Raw genomic sequence first — 17,213 nt, forward strand, 5'->3', positions numbered from 1 at the left:
TCTGCTGCCCCTGCCCCCGTCGTTGTTCGTCAAGCCTTAACAGACGAGCGCTAGTGCTGTAGTAACGAGCGCTAGTAACTAGCACTAGCGCTCGTCTCTGTTAAGGCTTGACAAACGACGACGGGGGCAGGGGCAGCAGAGCTCCTTTCTGCCGCCCCAAGAAGATTTTTCCAAGGACCAGCGCCGGAGGGGGAAGAGCGGCGGGGGTGGGGGGGGTAAGTACCACCACCACCCCTGCTTAAAGTCACAGTCCTCCAGACTGTCGGACAGGTCCGGTGGTCTGTTCTATTATGTTCTATATTAAAACCATGCACACTCCTCCTGGGCTGATGGTGATGCCAGTTTGAAAGCTTGGGTTTGGGGCAGTAGAATTGAGGCAATATAGTTGACAGACAAGTGTCTGTCTTCACTGTCCTAAACTTTGAGATACTTGATCATTTCTACATGTTCTATTGCTAAGCTTTTCACACTTCTCTGCTGCTGGATGAGGACATCTCATGTGGGTTATCCTTCCCATGTGCTTCAGAGTCAGGACTATGTAAATCAGCTAAATCTTTTAAGAGCTTGGGAAGAAGAACCCATTACCTAGCTCTTTAAGTCCTGCCTCTCTCCAGAGACAGCCCTTTTCTTTGCTAGCCTAAGGCCTTATGTCCTATTCTCCTTCTCTAGTTGCCTATCTAAGATCATAACATCAGAAACCACCTTAAACCAAAGCTCCAGCTCCGTATATCTAGCTCAGTATTGTCTACACATACTGGCAGCACTTCCAAGGTTGCAGACAGGAGTCTCAGCCCTGTCTTGGAGATGCTAGGGAGGGAGCTTGGAACCTTTTGCACTTCCCAGAGCAGCCCCATCCCCTAAGGGGAAGATATTGGTGTTCACAAATACAGCCTCATTAAAATGCAACCAGAGCTTAAGAGCAAAGGGAACAATTCATGCTTGCTATCACAAGACCAGCTTTCCTCTCCACTAATAAGGTCCATGCCTTATCTCTTCTCATTCTTGGGAGAGTATTTAATCTCTTTCTCTTTTCCTTGCAAGTATAGAATGGCCAAGGCTGTGAATTTGCAACATCTTTGTCCTTAAAGGGAAGAGAATTTTGGCCTAGAAAAGCCTTCAAAGCACACCATTATATCCTGTTCATGAGGTTAGAGAAGGGATTTTGGGGCCTCAAGGCCTGGTGGGAGAAGACAGACAGGAGCTTCAAATTGTGTCCATCCTACAATGCCAAAAAGGCCTAGAAGTAGCACAAGTAACCCTTCCATTTTGCTTTCAGCCTGCTTCCACCAAAGCAGTCTTTCTGTGGGATGAGCCCCAAGCAGGGCCTGTGGCCACTGCTGGAGAGCCTGGCTTCTCCCATCTGCCTGGTGCTTCTTAATTAAGCCAATTCCACCGTGGTGGCGGAGAATTGGGGCCTTGAGAGCAAATCCACATCCAGGGACATGGGAGCCTGTGCGTGCCATGTGGGCCGCAACCGGAGAAGAGCAAGCACCAGTCACACAGTCTTCTGCATGGGTGGATGTTGGCAGCTTGCCCTCTGAGCTGCCATTCCCAGAAATACCTGCTGTACCGGTGAGATCAGAGCCACTGGTCCCCCTCCCACAGCCCCAGAACCAGAAAATGAAGTGCTTAATGAGGTGCCCGCTGCCTGGCAGTCTTGGTTTAATACCATCATGTCAATCATTACAGCAGGGCAACTCCCCTGGTGGCAAAGAGTAGTAAGCTGCTGCCTGGGAAGCTGAAGGTCAGGAGTTAGACTCCCTGCTCCGGCACTTGAAATAAAAGTGATTTTATTTTTATGAGCGCCAGTGTGGTGGTGTGGTTAGAGTGTTGGACTAGGACCGGGGAGACCTGAGTTCAAATCCCCAAATCCCCTGTATGGAGCGCACAGGAATGCCCAGGAACATTTGTGTTACTACTGGGAGGGCTGGGACTAACTTCCCTCTAGCCTCAAGATCCCTCGGAGCCCTGTTACTGGGCACGTCCTTGCCGGCCGCCTCAGAGCTGCCCGGCGCGACGCAGAATACTGCTGCAGCAAGTCTCCTGCCCTTGAGCTGTGAGACTCGCAGTACAGTGGCAAGGAGAGCAGGAGCAAGCACCAGGAGTGCTCCAGAATAGCAGGCAGTGGCTTTGCAGCCGATGTCCTTGCTTGATGAGCTGCCAGAGCATCAGCATTGGGCCCACTTGTTAATCCGTCTCCGACCCAGGTGGAACTCAGAGCCTGGGCAGAAAAGGTCAAAATGGAGACGCTGAGCAGTTTGAAGACAATGCAGCTTATTCAAGATGGTCGTGACAGAAAGGGCGCGGAAACCGCTGGCATCCCTCAGGAGCTGCAGAAATTGCACTCTTGACAATGCCAGGCACAAAATCCAGGGACACCAAGAGGAACTGGTGAGCTCTTGCCAAGGGGAGGGTAGCTCCCTCACAGGTCCCTCTAATCAGGCTATCAGGTTGCCAAAATCAGTACCGCCAGAATGGCAAGCCTGGTTCAAGAATGCAATTGTGGAAACTGTTCACCAGCATAAGCCTTGTAAGAAAAGTAAAAAAGCAAAGAGGTGCAAGCGAGTGTCATTCTTTTCAGATGAATCTTCTTATAGTGAGTCTCCCCCCGCCCCCCCGCCTTCTCCCAAAAGCAAAAAGAAAGAAAAATACCAAAGAGTCTCATGCAAAAAGGGCAAGAGACTTAAAGCATCATGATGAAGGGGCTCACTCCTCAGAACAGTCAGGCCCTGATTCTGGGGAATGTTAGACCCACTGGTCATGAAAAGCAAAAAAACTTTTATCTTTGAACTTGAAGGTGACATAGAGGGGGACCAAGTGGACATGGGTGGGAGGTAACCAAGACCCTGATACCCTTCAGGACAAGGAGGAGGGAGAATGGTCGGGCGGGGGGAGGAGCCTGAATCCCACAACGTATCACAGCGGTTGTTTGTCTCTGAGGACTTTAATCCTTTAATGACCAAGGTGGTAACAACTATAAGGTTACAGTAAAAGATAATGATTGAGTCTACCCAAACAGCCAAAGGGGATTTAGTTTCCCAGGGTCAAACCTAGAGACATATTACTACCAATGCCAGACTGTTTTACAGAAACTATAAACAGGAAATTATAATGGCTGCTGCCTGCCATTAATAGGAATCCAATGGTGGCAGCATCCCGTTTCTGCTCTTTCCAGCAGGAGCCTTCTGACCTGCTAAAGACCCCAAATACTGACGCACCAGTGGCCCAGTTGGTGTCTGCTTCCCAAGGATGGTGAGGCATCTCTGAAAGACCTTTCAGATAAGAAGGCAGAAATGGTTCTAAGGAGAGTCCATGACAATTTGTCATTAGCAACCTGGTCATCTGCAGCTGTGTCTATGGTAGCTAGAGCTAGTTTACTGTAGGTTGATGACTTTCTTAATGATACTCCTAGTGATCCAGTGCAGCTGTGGCAACAACTCTTAAAGCTTCAGAAGGCCCAGGTCTTTGTGGCTGACACCACATTGGACTCCATCAGATTCTCCTCCAGGGCTTTAGCTGCTACGGCAGTGGGCAGGAGACACCTTTGGCTAAAAAGCTGGCAGGTAGACTCTATCTCTAAGACCAATTTAACAGCAGTCCCATACGATAGCACAAAACTATTCGGTGAGACAGCACTTAGAGGTGCTTGTGGAATCTAGAGACAAGAGGAGAACTATGCCCTTAGCTTCCCGCAAACCAGACAAACCAAATTATAAAAGGCCCTTTTGTATGACCACAGCAAGGGTCATGGAATCGCCAGTGGTTCCCAACAAGGAGTATGGGAAACAGCAGGCAGGCTTTTAATCAGGCAAAACAGTCAAAGCAACAGCCATGACTTGGAATTGTCCAACCTGGGGGTGCTGCCTGTCGGGCTACTTCCAAGCCTGGGAGCAGGCCACAATGGACAGGTGGGTCCTGGCTCTAATACAAAAGGGATACAGAATAGTACTGGATGGCCTTCCTCCCCACAGATGCCTTCCAATGCCATGATCTTGCTCTATTTTCAAACACTAAGAGTTAAAAAAGGCAATCCCAACACCTTGTGGACATGGGAGCGGTGGAGCATGTGCCTCACGGCTAGGAGGGGAGGTGCATTTATTCTATTTTGTTCACCATCCCCCAAAAGGACAGGTCCAAATGAGCAGTATTGGACTTAAAGTACCTCAACAAGTGGGTACGTCACAAAAGACTCCATATGGAGTCACTGAGGTCGATAGCAGAAGCTCTTCACCACAAGGACTTCCTCGCTTCAGTGGATCTAAAGGAGGCCTATCTCCATGTACCTATACACTCCAGCAGCCGGGCCTTCCTAAGGTTCAAATACACGGGAATAGACTATCCTTTGGGCTGTCCTCAGCTCCAAGGATTTTTCACAAAGGTCCTGGCCCCTCTGATGGCCCATTGTTGTGAACTACACCTGAGGGAAAGAGGGAAAGTCACATCATACACAAACTGAATTGGTTCTTGGGGATGGTGAGCATGTAGGATCTGGACGCGCAAACAGAGAGAGAGACACTCAGGAAGTTCAATGGGCTTTATTATAGACAGTTGCTCATCAGGATAAAATAATCCACATTAAAAGCATGTTTCCGATTCAAAGCGTAGTGTAATGTGCCTAACTAATGTATGTGTGTGCAATCAGTAATTACAGCTATCTAACAATCTAGCATCTAACAAGTCCTAATAAAACATTTAGAGAGAAGCAGAGGAAGAAGGAAGCCGGGGGGGGGGGGGCTTAGGAAGGGGGTGGGAGTGATTAGTAAGGAGGAGGAAAGTGGGGAGCAGGCTAGGCTCTGCGTTGAATAGGCATCTCACCAGGTTCACAAAGAAGGCTTCAAAGGAATTGTTCATTGCTGGAACTTAAGAGCGATGCAGGCTACAGATGGAGGAGCAATGCGGGTGCTGGAGAACAGGAGCCTGAGGTACAAGCTTCAAGTAGTCAAGCAGGCTGGGGTCAGCTGCTCAGAGCAAAGTGAAGCACCATGACTGGGTAGTCTGGACTTCTCACTGCACAGCACAAGTCACAGACAGTTCCTGTCCATGGAAAGAGTTCCTGCTTTTAGCCCCACGGCTTTAGCAGCAAACTCTGGGATGGCTCTTGAGCAAGTATGCTTGTTAGGCAAGATTGCTAATCTGCCATGTCCAGAGACTCCTTCTCATAGTGGTTCCATCCTTTGATGTCCATTTGAGTCTCCTGGATCACAAAAAATGTCCATTCCTGTTATCCTCTGGATATTGTCTTTTAATTATCAAAATTAGCTCAGGATATTTGGTTAGTCCAGGGTGATCTCAATCCCATCTTCTGTTAGCTGCTATCTTGGGGAGGGGATGTTCTGTTTTGCCCAAAGCAAATCTGCATCTCTGAGCTGCAAATGGGCATCCTCTCTTGTCCCCAGATTCCTGGCCTGGTCCCAGAAGGTGTTAAAAAGGTGTTAATAAAAGGACTAAATCTACAGGTGTTTCCTAGAGTGGAATTTCTATAGACAGCAATTGAGCAGCCCCTTTGGGCAGAGCAGAGCTATCATTGACAAGGATTAACATTGACTTCTTGCAACAGGAAAAGTGAGCTCAGCCTCTGGCCTCTTCCATGGACATTATCTGATAGTGAGTTACATTTTAGCATATTGATAGCTTGTGTTTCTTTGAGTACCCATTTCATAATACAATGCAGGATTGCCTCTTCCTTCACAGAGCAGTTAGCTGAGGCAGTCATGAGACCAGGGTGTCAGTTCACCTTGAGTTCAGGCATTTAATTTATTCCTTAATAAAATGGAATCAGACACAGGCCTGGGTTCCATTCTGCTGCCCGATATAGGTGTTTCCCATAGTCTGGGAAAGATACCAGTGGGGATTCAAACCAGCAAACTCTCGCTTGGTAGTCAAGCCATTTCCCCACTGCGCCATTAGGTGGCTGAGTAGAGACACAGCTGTGCCATTTTTATTTTTTCTCTTTGAGTGATCAGGGTTGCTTTTACTCTCCCAATATTTCCTTTTCAGTTTCTTTTCGCACAAAGCAGCTTTTTTGATGATGTGTCTCTGTGGTTTGTACTCCTGGGCTTTGTGCCTGTGCAGGCACAAAGCCCAGAAGTATGAACCACAGTCCAGACAGAACATGGTGAAACAGACTGGTTCCAGATTGGCAAAGGAGTAAGACAACGCTGTCTACTTTCTCCTTATTTATTCAATTTATATGCTGAACATATACTGAGAGAAGCTGGATTGGAAGAAGATGAGTGTGGTTTTTAAGTTGGAGGAAGAAACATCAATGACTTGCGCTATGCTGATGACACCATTCTGATAGCTGAGAATGCGGATGATCTGCAAGCTCTAGTAATGAAAGTCAAGGAGCACAATGAAAACATGGGACTATGACTAAATAGTCATTGTCCACCCTCTCAAGTCTCCCCTGAGACTGAGGCAGCGGATAGATTCTGTCAGCTCCCTGACCTCTCCTGACAAACAGCCATCTCACCCTGCCTGCGCATTCCTGTCTCGACCGAGGAGGTTTGTTTTTGCAGCCTCAGACTTTCTGATGGACCGGCTTGGGTCTGCCTGATTGCTGCCCTATTCCAACTGTACCCGCTCTTTGAGTGCTTGACTTGTTCCACCTGTCCCCAAGGACCAGAGATCTCTCATTAGAGGAGAGATTTCTGGAGTCCTTGGCAGCATATATTGGAGGGAGGCATGCCAGAGGTGTAGCCGGCAAACCACTGAAGCCGGCCGCCAAAGGGTGCCGGCCTTCGGTTCTGGGCCTTCAGTGTGGGACTGGAGACTGGCAGGGAGCTATAAGGTGGGGTTGGAGGTCTGGGTTGTATGTTGTTAGTTCTCCCTTTTTATTGGGTTGTGCCAGGCCTTTTGTTGTCATGCATTTGGGTTCCCTTGGGCAGAATGATGCCGGGTGTGTGTCCAGTGGCTCTGGGGCAGCTATTACTGTTGTGTTGGGGAATAGAAGAATTGGCATTGGCAGAGCAGCTGGCCGTTACAGGGAAAGGGAAACCAATAATTTAGTAGCTGTTTCCACTTCCAGCTGCCCTGTCAGCAATTTGGCCTCGGGGAGCAGTTCCAACTTCCCACAGAACCTAGCCTTGCTCCTTTGCAATGCCAGGTTGGTTCAGAATAAGACTGAAATCATCCATGGCCTGATCATGGATGAGGGAGCCGACCTGGCTTGTATTACTGAGATCTGGATGGGGGAAGCTAGTGGCCCAGTTTGGGCCCAGCTTCTTCCATCAGGCTACTCTGTTGTGGAGCAGGCTACGGGATGTGGGCGGGGGTGGAGTGGCTGTGGTCCATAAGGATACCATTTCCCTTACCAGGGCCCCTGTGCAACAGCTGACTTACACTGAGTGTGTCTTTCTAAGGCTGGCAACTAGGGATAAATTGAGGATTCTGTGGGTGTACCGTCCACCCTGCTGCCCAACTGATCCGCTGACGGAGCTGGTCTTGGAGTTGGTGTTGGAGTCACCCAGACTTTTGGTTCTGGGTGACTTCAATATCCATTGAAAGGCTGACTTATCTGGTGCGGCTCAGGAGTTCATAGCAGCCAAGAAAACTATGGGCCTATCCCAACTAGTTTCAGGACCAACTAATGTTGCCGGCCACACACTTGATTTGGTCTTTTGTTTGGATCGGGGGGTGTTCCGTGGGTGTGGGATCCTGTGGTTTCCCCATTGTCATGGACGGACCACTACCTGGTTAAGGTTGGTTTCACAGCCACAACCCAGCCCTGCAGAGGTGGAAGACTTACTGTATTAAGATGGTCTGCCTGAGATGGCTGTTGGATCTAGTAGGATTCCAAAAAGCCTTGTAGGATTTTGATGTTGGTTGTGCCAGCGATTCTGTTGATGCCCTGGTGGGAACCTGGAACTCACCAGGGCAGTAGACACGATTGCTCCTAAGTATCCCTTCCGATCTGCTTTAAAAGTGGCCCCTTGGTATATAGTGGAGTTACGGGGTCTGAAATAGCAAGGTAGGCGACTGGAGCGCAAGTGGAGGAGAACTTGGCTTGAATGTGACAGGACACAGCATAGAGCCCATTTGAAGGTTTATACGGAGGTGGTGCATGTGGCAAAAAGAATAATAATTCTGGTCTGAGCGCATTGCTTCTGTGGGTTCGCGTCCGGCAGAGCTATCCTGGGTTGTGAGCAGTTTGATTCAGGCTCCTTCCAATTCAAAGCAATCCCCGGGGACTTTGTTCTGCTATCATGCTTTTAATGGTTCTTTGCGGACAAGATCTCCTGTATTTGGGCTGACTTGGACTCCACTGTTTCTGCAGAGTCTATTAAGGTGATGCCCAGCAATCCCTCCTGCAGTATTAGATTGGATCAATTTCAGTCTGTGATGCCTGATGACGTGGACAAGCTGCTTAGGGCGGTGCGGCCTACCACTTGCTCTCTGGATCCTTGCCTGACTTGGCTGCTTTTATCTCGCAGGAAGATTGTTGGGGATGGCTTAGTTAATATCATAAATGCATCGCTGAGGGAGGATAGAGTGCCTCTTTGTTTGAAGGAGGCATAGATTAGACCACTTCTAAAGAAGCCTTCCCTGGATCCCTCAGTGATGGACAGTTATAGGCCCATCTCCAATCTCCCATGGTTGGGCAAGGTGATTGAGAGAGTGGTGGCTAACCAGCTCCAGGCAGTTTTGGAGGACATTGATTATCTAGACCCATTTCAAACTGGCTTTGGAGCGGGATATGGGGTTGAGACTGCCTTGGTTGGCCTGATGGATGACCTTTAGCGGAGAATCAACAGAGGGAGTGTAACTCTGTTGATTCTTTTGGATCTCTCGGCAGCGTTCGATACCATCGGCCATGGTATCCTTCTGGATCGGCTGGAGGAACTGGGGATAGGAGACACTGCTTTGCAGTGTTTCTGCTCCTATCTCTCAGGCAGATTCCAGATGGTGGAGCTTGGTGACAGTTCCTCTTTAAAATGGGAGCTATTATATGGAGTCCCTCAGGGCTCCATTCTGTCACCAATACTTTTTAATATTTACATGAAACCACTGGGTGAGATCATCAGGAAATTTGGTGCAGGGTGTTATCGGTATGCTGATTACACCCAAATCTATTTATCCTCCACCTCCTCCTCCTCCTCCTCCTCCTCCTCCGGAAATGGCATTCACTCCCTAAATGCTTGCCTACAGGCAGTAATGGGCTGGATGAGGGATAAAAAATTGAAGCTGAATCCAAGCAAGATGGAGGTGCTAATTGTGGGGGATTGGAATTTAAGGGATGAGTTAGATCTTCCTGTGCTGGATGGGGTTACACTTCCCCAGAAGGAACAGGTACTCAGCTTGGGAGTGCTCTTGGATCCAGGCCATGGTATCTCAGGTGGAGGCTATGGCCAGGAGTGCTTTCTATCAGCATCAACTGATTCGACAGCTGTGTCCATTCCTTGAAGAGATCGATCTCAAAACAGTGGTGCATCAGCAGGTAACCTCCAGGCTTGACTACTGCAATGCGCTCTACGTGGGGCTGCCTTTGTACGCAGTTCGGAAACTTCAGTTAGTTCAAAATGCGGCAGCCAGATTGGTATCTGGGGGTAACCCAGAGAGACCATATTATGCCTGTCTTAAAACAGCTGCACTGGCTGTCTATATGTTTCCGGGCAAAATACAAAGTGCTGGTTATTACCTTTAAAGCTCTGAACGGCTTGGGTCCGGGCTACCTTAGAGAGTGCCTTCTTCGGTATGATCCCCATCGCTCATTGAAATCATCTGGAGAGGTCCATCTCCAGTTACCACTGGTACATCTGGTGGCAACTCAGAACCAGGCCTTTTCTGTAGCTGCTCCTGGTCTATGGAATGTACTCACGGCAGATATCCGCAGTTTAGGCTCGCTGTCGGCCTTTAAGAGAGCCCTAAAACCTAATTGTTTGGCCTGGCCTTCCAAGGCTTGTAAAGTGTTTTTGTTTTTTTTAAAGTATTTTAATTAGTTTTAAATGGTTTTAATCGTTTTTGAATTGTTTTTATATTGTTTTTAGCATTGTGTTTGAATTGTGGGTTTTATGTCTTTTTAAAAAGTTGTACACCACCCAGAGCCTCTGGATGGGGCGGTTTATAAATATGAAAACATTAGTTTTTAAAAAATGAATAGTTTAAAACATTACAACAAGAAATTTTTGTAAATAATATTTTAAAACAGCATTAAAACCATTAAAACAATACTAATTAAAAGCCTGGGTGAACAGATCTGTCTTTCAAGACATGCGTTATGACAGATCTCACTCACCAGGACACAGGCAATTGTCAAGTCACCATGTAAGAGTACACAGAAAAGTCTCTCCAGTGCAGAGGGCATGAAATGTCTCCAATTCAGAAGGTTCTGCCAGCTCAAAAGTTTCAGGAGGGAGATACCTCCCATTTGCACAACACATCTACTGCATCATTGATCCCTAGGCAGTCCCTTCAGCCTGGTTCACCAAGAAAGGCACAAACCCCAGAGGAACCGGCAACTTCAGAGGAATCAGAGAAAGAACTGACATCCATAGAACAACAGTCTGTCCAGTCGGACACAGCTTCCTCTCCCTCTCCAGAAGAATCAATTCATTCATTCATTCGATTTCTATACCGCCCTTCCAATAATGGCTCAGGGCGGTTTACACAAAGAAGTAACAAACAAATAGCGATTAAACCACCCAAATCAGAAGTTCCTAAGGTCTGTGCAGATTATGTTATTAGGATGGCCACGATGTTGGGAATTCAGATACAGCAGCAACAACCTCAGGACCCAGATCCAATATTTATATTGATTGATTCAGACACTCATATCCCAGTTTTCTTGCCTGCTAAAGGCATTAGAAACCATCACCCTTACCTCTTATTTCAAAGAAACTGCAGAACCACTAGAGAGGATACAGTCTGAAGATGCCAAATGTCTTTTAAAGCACCTTACACCTAATTCAGTGGTGGTGGAGACATCTCAGATGTGTGCCCAGAACCATCTTTTGTCTGCACCTAGAGACAGAGAAGAAAATAAGTTAGATTTGTTTGGGAGATGCTTGTGCTCCATGTCAGCCCTACAGCTCAAGATAGTTAATTACCAAGCTTGTATGGGACACTATAATCACCACTTATGGGAAAAGATTCTCCCATTCCTAGAGCAGTTACCTATGGATCAGAAGAATGCCGTCTTGGCCTTCCAGAGAGAGATGCATTGTCTCGCTAAGCAACAGTTACATTCTTCACGCCACTCTTCTGATTCTGCAGCCAAGACTATGGCCACTGTGGTACCAAACAGACGACATGCATGGCTATGTTCCTCTGACCTGGCACATGAGGCCCACATGAGGATTGAAGACCCTCCCTTTGGCAAAGCCTCATCAGGAAATAAAATAGAATGCAAAATGCTAGAAATTGTTCAGAAGCTCAGATCAGCAGCTAAATCTATGAGCTACCCCACATCCTCTAACAAGCCTTACAAAGTGGGGAAATGGTCAGCTTCCACCTTTCCAAGATCTGCCTCCCGTCAATCAACATCTGAATGCTCCTTTTGTCAGAAAAGTTTACTTTCTACAAGTGCCCATCGGCTTATACACCCAATTACACAGCTGCCAGGTATTGAGTGTGGATTCTATGATAGCAAATGAGATTTTCAATGAGACACCATGAATCCACTCTAATATGCTATCATAGAATCCACACTCAATACCTCAGAAACAAGAGAACCCTGTACCCCATAGGCTAGAAACCCATGGGGGTGGTTGGCACCCTATGTGCACTACACCACCACTTGCTCTGGGCCACCCCAGCACCCCCCATGTGCACTTATGGGGCTGCTGAAAGCTCCATTATAACTTATTATGAGAAAAAAACCTTAAAGACGCGTAAACTTCAACAATTAACCAAAAATCAGCCCTCTGCCCAAATCCTTTGAAAAAATTCAGGTAGCTTCCTTGCCCACCCTAGGAACTACCACCCACCACACTCCACTCTATGACACCCCTTTCCCCCCGACATGAAGCTATACATTTGCTGACACCTCCATGCTTCTTTATGGAGAAAAACCTTAAAGATGCGTAAACTTCAAAAATCACTTAAAAATCACCCCTTTGCCCAATTCCTTTCAAATAATTCTGATAGCTTCCTTGCCCACCCTAGGAACTACCACCCACCACACTCCACTCTACGACACCCCTTTCCCCCCGACGTGAAGCTATACATTTGCTGCAATCCTAATTATTCTCTATGAGGAATTCAAAAATACTTTAACAATTCACCAATAATCATAGGAATGTCCAATTACCTTGGGATTTTTTGGGTGGTAGGCACCCCTGTCTGTCTACCACCCACCCCAATTTTGTGCCCCTAGGTGCTCCACAATAGGGGATATGGACTGGTTTAGGTCCCATTATACTCTGTGAGAAAAATAATTAAAAATATTTCAAATATTCATAAGAAATCATAGGGGTGTCTGATTGCTTCAGGGTTTGCATGATTGTTGGCACCCATGGGTGCTCCACAATAAGGAATAATGGCCTGGTTCGAGTCCCATTATATCCTATGAGGAAAAAATGAAAATAATTTTCAAAAATTCATAAAAAATCGTACAAGTGTCCGATTGCTTTGGGGTTTGGGTGACAGGTACCCCTGGGTGCCAGATACCATCCTACCAATTTTAAGGTATCCAAACCAATCCAAACCAGTCCAAACCTGTTCGGATCCGAACCGAACCAGGGGGTGATTCGGACAAAACCAAAACCGAACCACCCCCTCCTGGTTCGGATCCGAACCGAACTGGGCGAACCGGTTTTGTGCACATCCCTAATCTCCCTCTGGTCCTCTCTCAACTTATGAGGAGCCCCTTTGAACCTCTAGCTTCTACGGACCTGTGTTTACTTACCTTAAAAATGGTCTTTCTTATAGCTATGTCATCAGCTAGATGAGTGAGTCAGTGAAAGGCCCTCAGAATGGACTCCCCTTACCTGGTCTTCCACAGGGACAAAGTTGTGTTAAGGCCAGATGTTAAGTTCCTTCCCAAGGTAGTCTCTCCTTTCACCATTCGGAACCTACTACTCTTCTAGTGTTCTTTCCTAACCCATCTTCTGACACAGATGTGTGAAGATGTCCTTGAATGTGCGGCGAGCCCTAGCATTCTACATAGACAGGACAGTCTCCTTTCAGAAAACTCACTCACTCATTGTAGCCTATGGAGGACCTAACAAAGTAGCACAAATCTCTGCTCACAGACTCTCCTGCTGGGTGGTGGAGGCCATCCTCTTATGCTACGCTTTGGCAAAGAAACCCTTCCCTGGAAACATCAGGGCTCATTCTATGAAAGTAGTAGCTTCATCAGCAGCCTTTGAGAGGGCAGTCCCACTAGAAGTCATCTGCAAGGCAGCAGCTTGGGCCACTCCTATGGCCTTTGTGAAACATTGTACCTTGGACACAAGGGGCCTTGCAGGATACAGCCTTCAGCAGAGCAGTACCCCAGTCACTATTGTTGCTAGCACTGATCTTCTGTGGGCTCCCAGAAGCCTCTCTGCTTATGTTTGAGACCACAGGCTTGTGGATTCTTACTCTTGACATGCTCAGGAGTCTCAACAGGATCGTGAACTCTCCATTTGTTGGCACATGGGGATCAGTCACTTAGTAGGCAGTGGGACAATAACTCCCAGATTTAGCAGCTACTAAAGCCAAATTGAAAGGGAACTAGCCTCGCACCTTCCCTATGCTGGGATACCTAAGTAGATCCTAGAGTTAACTTGCAGAAGTTAACTCTCTGTTCAAGGTCTTTCTCTGCATGGAGATTGACCCCCTCTTTGGTCTACCTCCCCTCCATAGATGCCTCAAACAAGCTAACAGGCCTTCTCTATAGCTGCTCCGGGGCTGTGGAATGTGCTCCCTGCGGAAATCCATAATTTGAATTCTCTATTAGCCTTCAGGAGAGCCCTTAAAATGTATCTGTTTGGCCTGGCTTTCCAGGGTTTTGAAATCGGTTTTAATATTTTAACCTGGTTTCAGGGTTTTTAAGTACTGCAATTGTTTAATTGTTGTTTTAAAATGTTTTTAAATTGTTAATTGTTGTTATATTGTTTTTAATTTTTGTTTTTGCTCTTTACTGTTTTAATGGTTTGTTTTAATTGTAAACTGCCCTGCACCATTTTGGAAGGGTGGTATACAAATCAAACAAATCAAGCAAACAAACACACACCTCAGCAGGGAAGTCAGACAAGGTTCTGAGATGCAAACTCCCTCCCTATCAGAAGAAAGCTAAGGGAATGATAGAAACTCAGAGATGTACCCATTAAAATACTGAGTAGTTTATTAGGTCCTTCCAATCAAAGAGATATCGTGTTTGCACGTCCATTCAATCCATTTACATAACAGGGTATGCTTAACCCATTCAGACATTGTGTTGTAGTGCAGCACAGCAAACACAAATAATGGAACCTTTTGAGAATCCTCATAACTACTCTGTTCAAGAAGGAAGAGCAACTGGAATTTTCCCCTAGGACATGATTTGGGTTTTAATTGCCCCTTTTTCCTTGAGCCAGTATGCTCCATACGGGGTTCCACTTGGCCTCCAGAATGCTCCTCTGTGTGCTCCACTTTGTGCCAAGAAAATTTACAGCCTCTAGATCAGTCTTCTTGCCTGGCCCTCTTGCCTGGTCCGATCTGCCCAGCCAGCCATGCTGTCACCAGAAGTTGGCTACTCAAGAACAGACACTTTTGGCTCTATCTTTGCCATCTAGTTCCCTGCTCCTGCCTGCTGCTTCCCAGTCCATCCTTGAGAAGAGAGGTCCCTCGGTTGTGCCAGAGCCACAAGGATCCAGCCACCACCAAAGGAGGAACAAGGTTGTATAGTAATCCCTGCGCCCCTCTGGGCTTCCTATCCCTGCTCTCTGCTTAAATCCAAAAACCTATTTCTCTCCAGTCTCCTTTCTCTGGTCAGCTGGAAGCTACTTTAATTTGGACACTAAACTAAATTTCCTCTTTTCAGTTATCTGGTTAATCTTGTAATGTATTTTTAGTAGTAATATTGCCTAAATTGACTCCCTCTCACTTAATTTGTAGCCCTTACCCTCAAATAAAACCTTTGTTTTTGAACTTCAGCATCTCTCTCTCAGTCCATTTTCCTGCCACCAAAGATTTGCACAAAAATTATTCTGACGTGGAACTGCTCCACCCTGTGCTAATCTCCCCACACAAAGACCAAACACAATTTTGGAGTGTTCACCAATCACCCCAGGGCAGTTCCATTAACACTATTCTCTTGAATCACCCACAAGTTGCTTGTGATATGCCCAGGAGTGTGAACCACAGAGATCATGTTGAAGAACAACAGGTTGCTTACCCGTAACTGGGGTTCTTCTAGTTGTCATCTGTGCCTTCACATGCCTGCCTGGCCTCCCCACTAGGATTCTGTCTCTCACAATGGACTCTTAGCCTGAGGGAAGCTGTGAGGGTGTGCTGCTATACTATTGGAGGGGAGGGACCTGCCAGTTGGGTGACAGCTCACTTTTCATTGTTGATGTATGAATATATGAGGTAATTATAAAAATAAATATAGGTTAAAATATTTCTGAGCTAGGGGAGTATGTGTGTGTGTGTGAGTCTCTGTGTGCATGGAGAGTCTGTGATATTTGCATAGAAGCAGGAGAAAAGGGCATGCCAAGAACGTTTTAGTTTTCACAGTATCCTTATAGTTCTTCTAAAGACTTTGGAGGGCAGGGCAGGAGGAGGAATCAAGGGGCCCAGAGGGCCATCTTCACTTCTTGTCCCTGGGCCCACTACAACCTTGCTATGTCCGGATTCAGGAGTTTATTTGTTTTACTTATTTATTTAATACATTTATATACCGCCCAAAACGTAAGCTCTCTGGGCGGTTTACAGGATAATAAAAACAGCCAATAAAAGATTAAAACATTTTAACAATTAAAACTGAAAAGTTAAAACTATTAAAACACAGTTAAAACAATGTCTAATTAAAAGCCTGGGTGAACAAATGTGTCTTGACTGCCCTTTTAAAAGTTGTAAGAGGTGGGGAGGCTCTTATTTCAGCAGGAAGTGTGTTCCAAGGCCTCGGGGCAGCAATGGAGAAGTCCCGTCCCCAAGTAGCCACCAGATGGGTTTTGAAGTTAAAATCCTTTATTCTGTCAACTTTACACAAGCTGCATTTTTTAAGTGGCTCCACCTCCTTAAGCCCCTATTTTGTGCTGATAGTCTGGCAAAAAAAAAAAAAAAAGCTTTTTGGGAAGCTTAAGGTAGGGATATGCACAAATTAGTTCATGCACTCCCAGGAGGGTGGGGGGTTTGCTTTAAAGGACAGGGAAGGCCCTGCCCCCACCCCGCTGCTTCCCCCCATCGGTGCTTTCCAAGTAAGCAGGTGCATGGGGCTTCAGCGTTCCTGCTTGCAGCCCTGATCATCGCCACCACACTCATGGCTGAGGTGCACGCATGCCATGAGCGTGGAGACACTGACGGGGGCTGCAAGCAGAAATGCTGCAGCCCAGCACACCTGCTTTTTTGGAGCGTGCTGGTGGGGGGAAAGCGGCAGGGTGGGGGCTGACAGGTAGGCAGGGCCTTCCCTGTCCCTTAAAGCAACCCCACCCTTCGAACCAGTTTGAATGCTGGCGGACCAAACTGGCTTGGCACTTCAGGAAGGGAGCGCCGAATTGGTTCCGTGCACATCCCTAGCTTAAGATGGTCCACCCCGGTCACCACTACGCTATGCTGGCTCCACCATTAAGGTGGAGATGGAATTATGGTTATGCATTTTTGCTTATTGGCTAAGGTTGTCTGTCTCTCCTGTAGGATTAGTTCCTCTGACATTAGCTGATAATTTTAATTCTAAGCAGAAAAGATCTCTTTAACAGAAATTATATCTATATATTTAATTCTCCTGGGTGTGCCTTTGGAACGTGCGTCCCGGCAGCCCAGCTGATTGGCTGGGCTGCGGGGGCGCCTGATTGGTCCTGGTGCGCCCAGGAGAATTGCCTGGCTGGGCAGCTGCAGAGGCAAGGCAACGGGCGCTGCAGGCCAGGCGGCGGCGGCACTCTTGGGCCCGGCTGCAGCGGCGGCGGCGGCACTCTCGGGCCCGGCGGCAGCGGCGGCGCTACCAGAGGAGCAGATGCTATGCGCCCGGTCAGCTAGTTACTATGGTTTCTCACAGGAAGTTCTTATAAAGATGGGTTTTGAGCAGGATAAGAGAGGACTTGGACAATGGGTGATGGATATGGAATCAGTTGAAGCTTGCCTTCCAAGAGATG

The sequence above is a fragment of the Hemicordylus capensis genome, chromosome 1, assembly GCF_027244095.1.
Source record: "Hemicordylus capensis ecotype Gifberg chromosome 1, rHemCap1.1.pri, whole genome shotgun sequence".
Taxonomy (NCBI): Eukaryota; Metazoa; Chordata; class Lepidosauria; order Squamata; family Cordylidae; genus Hemicordylus; species Hemicordylus capensis.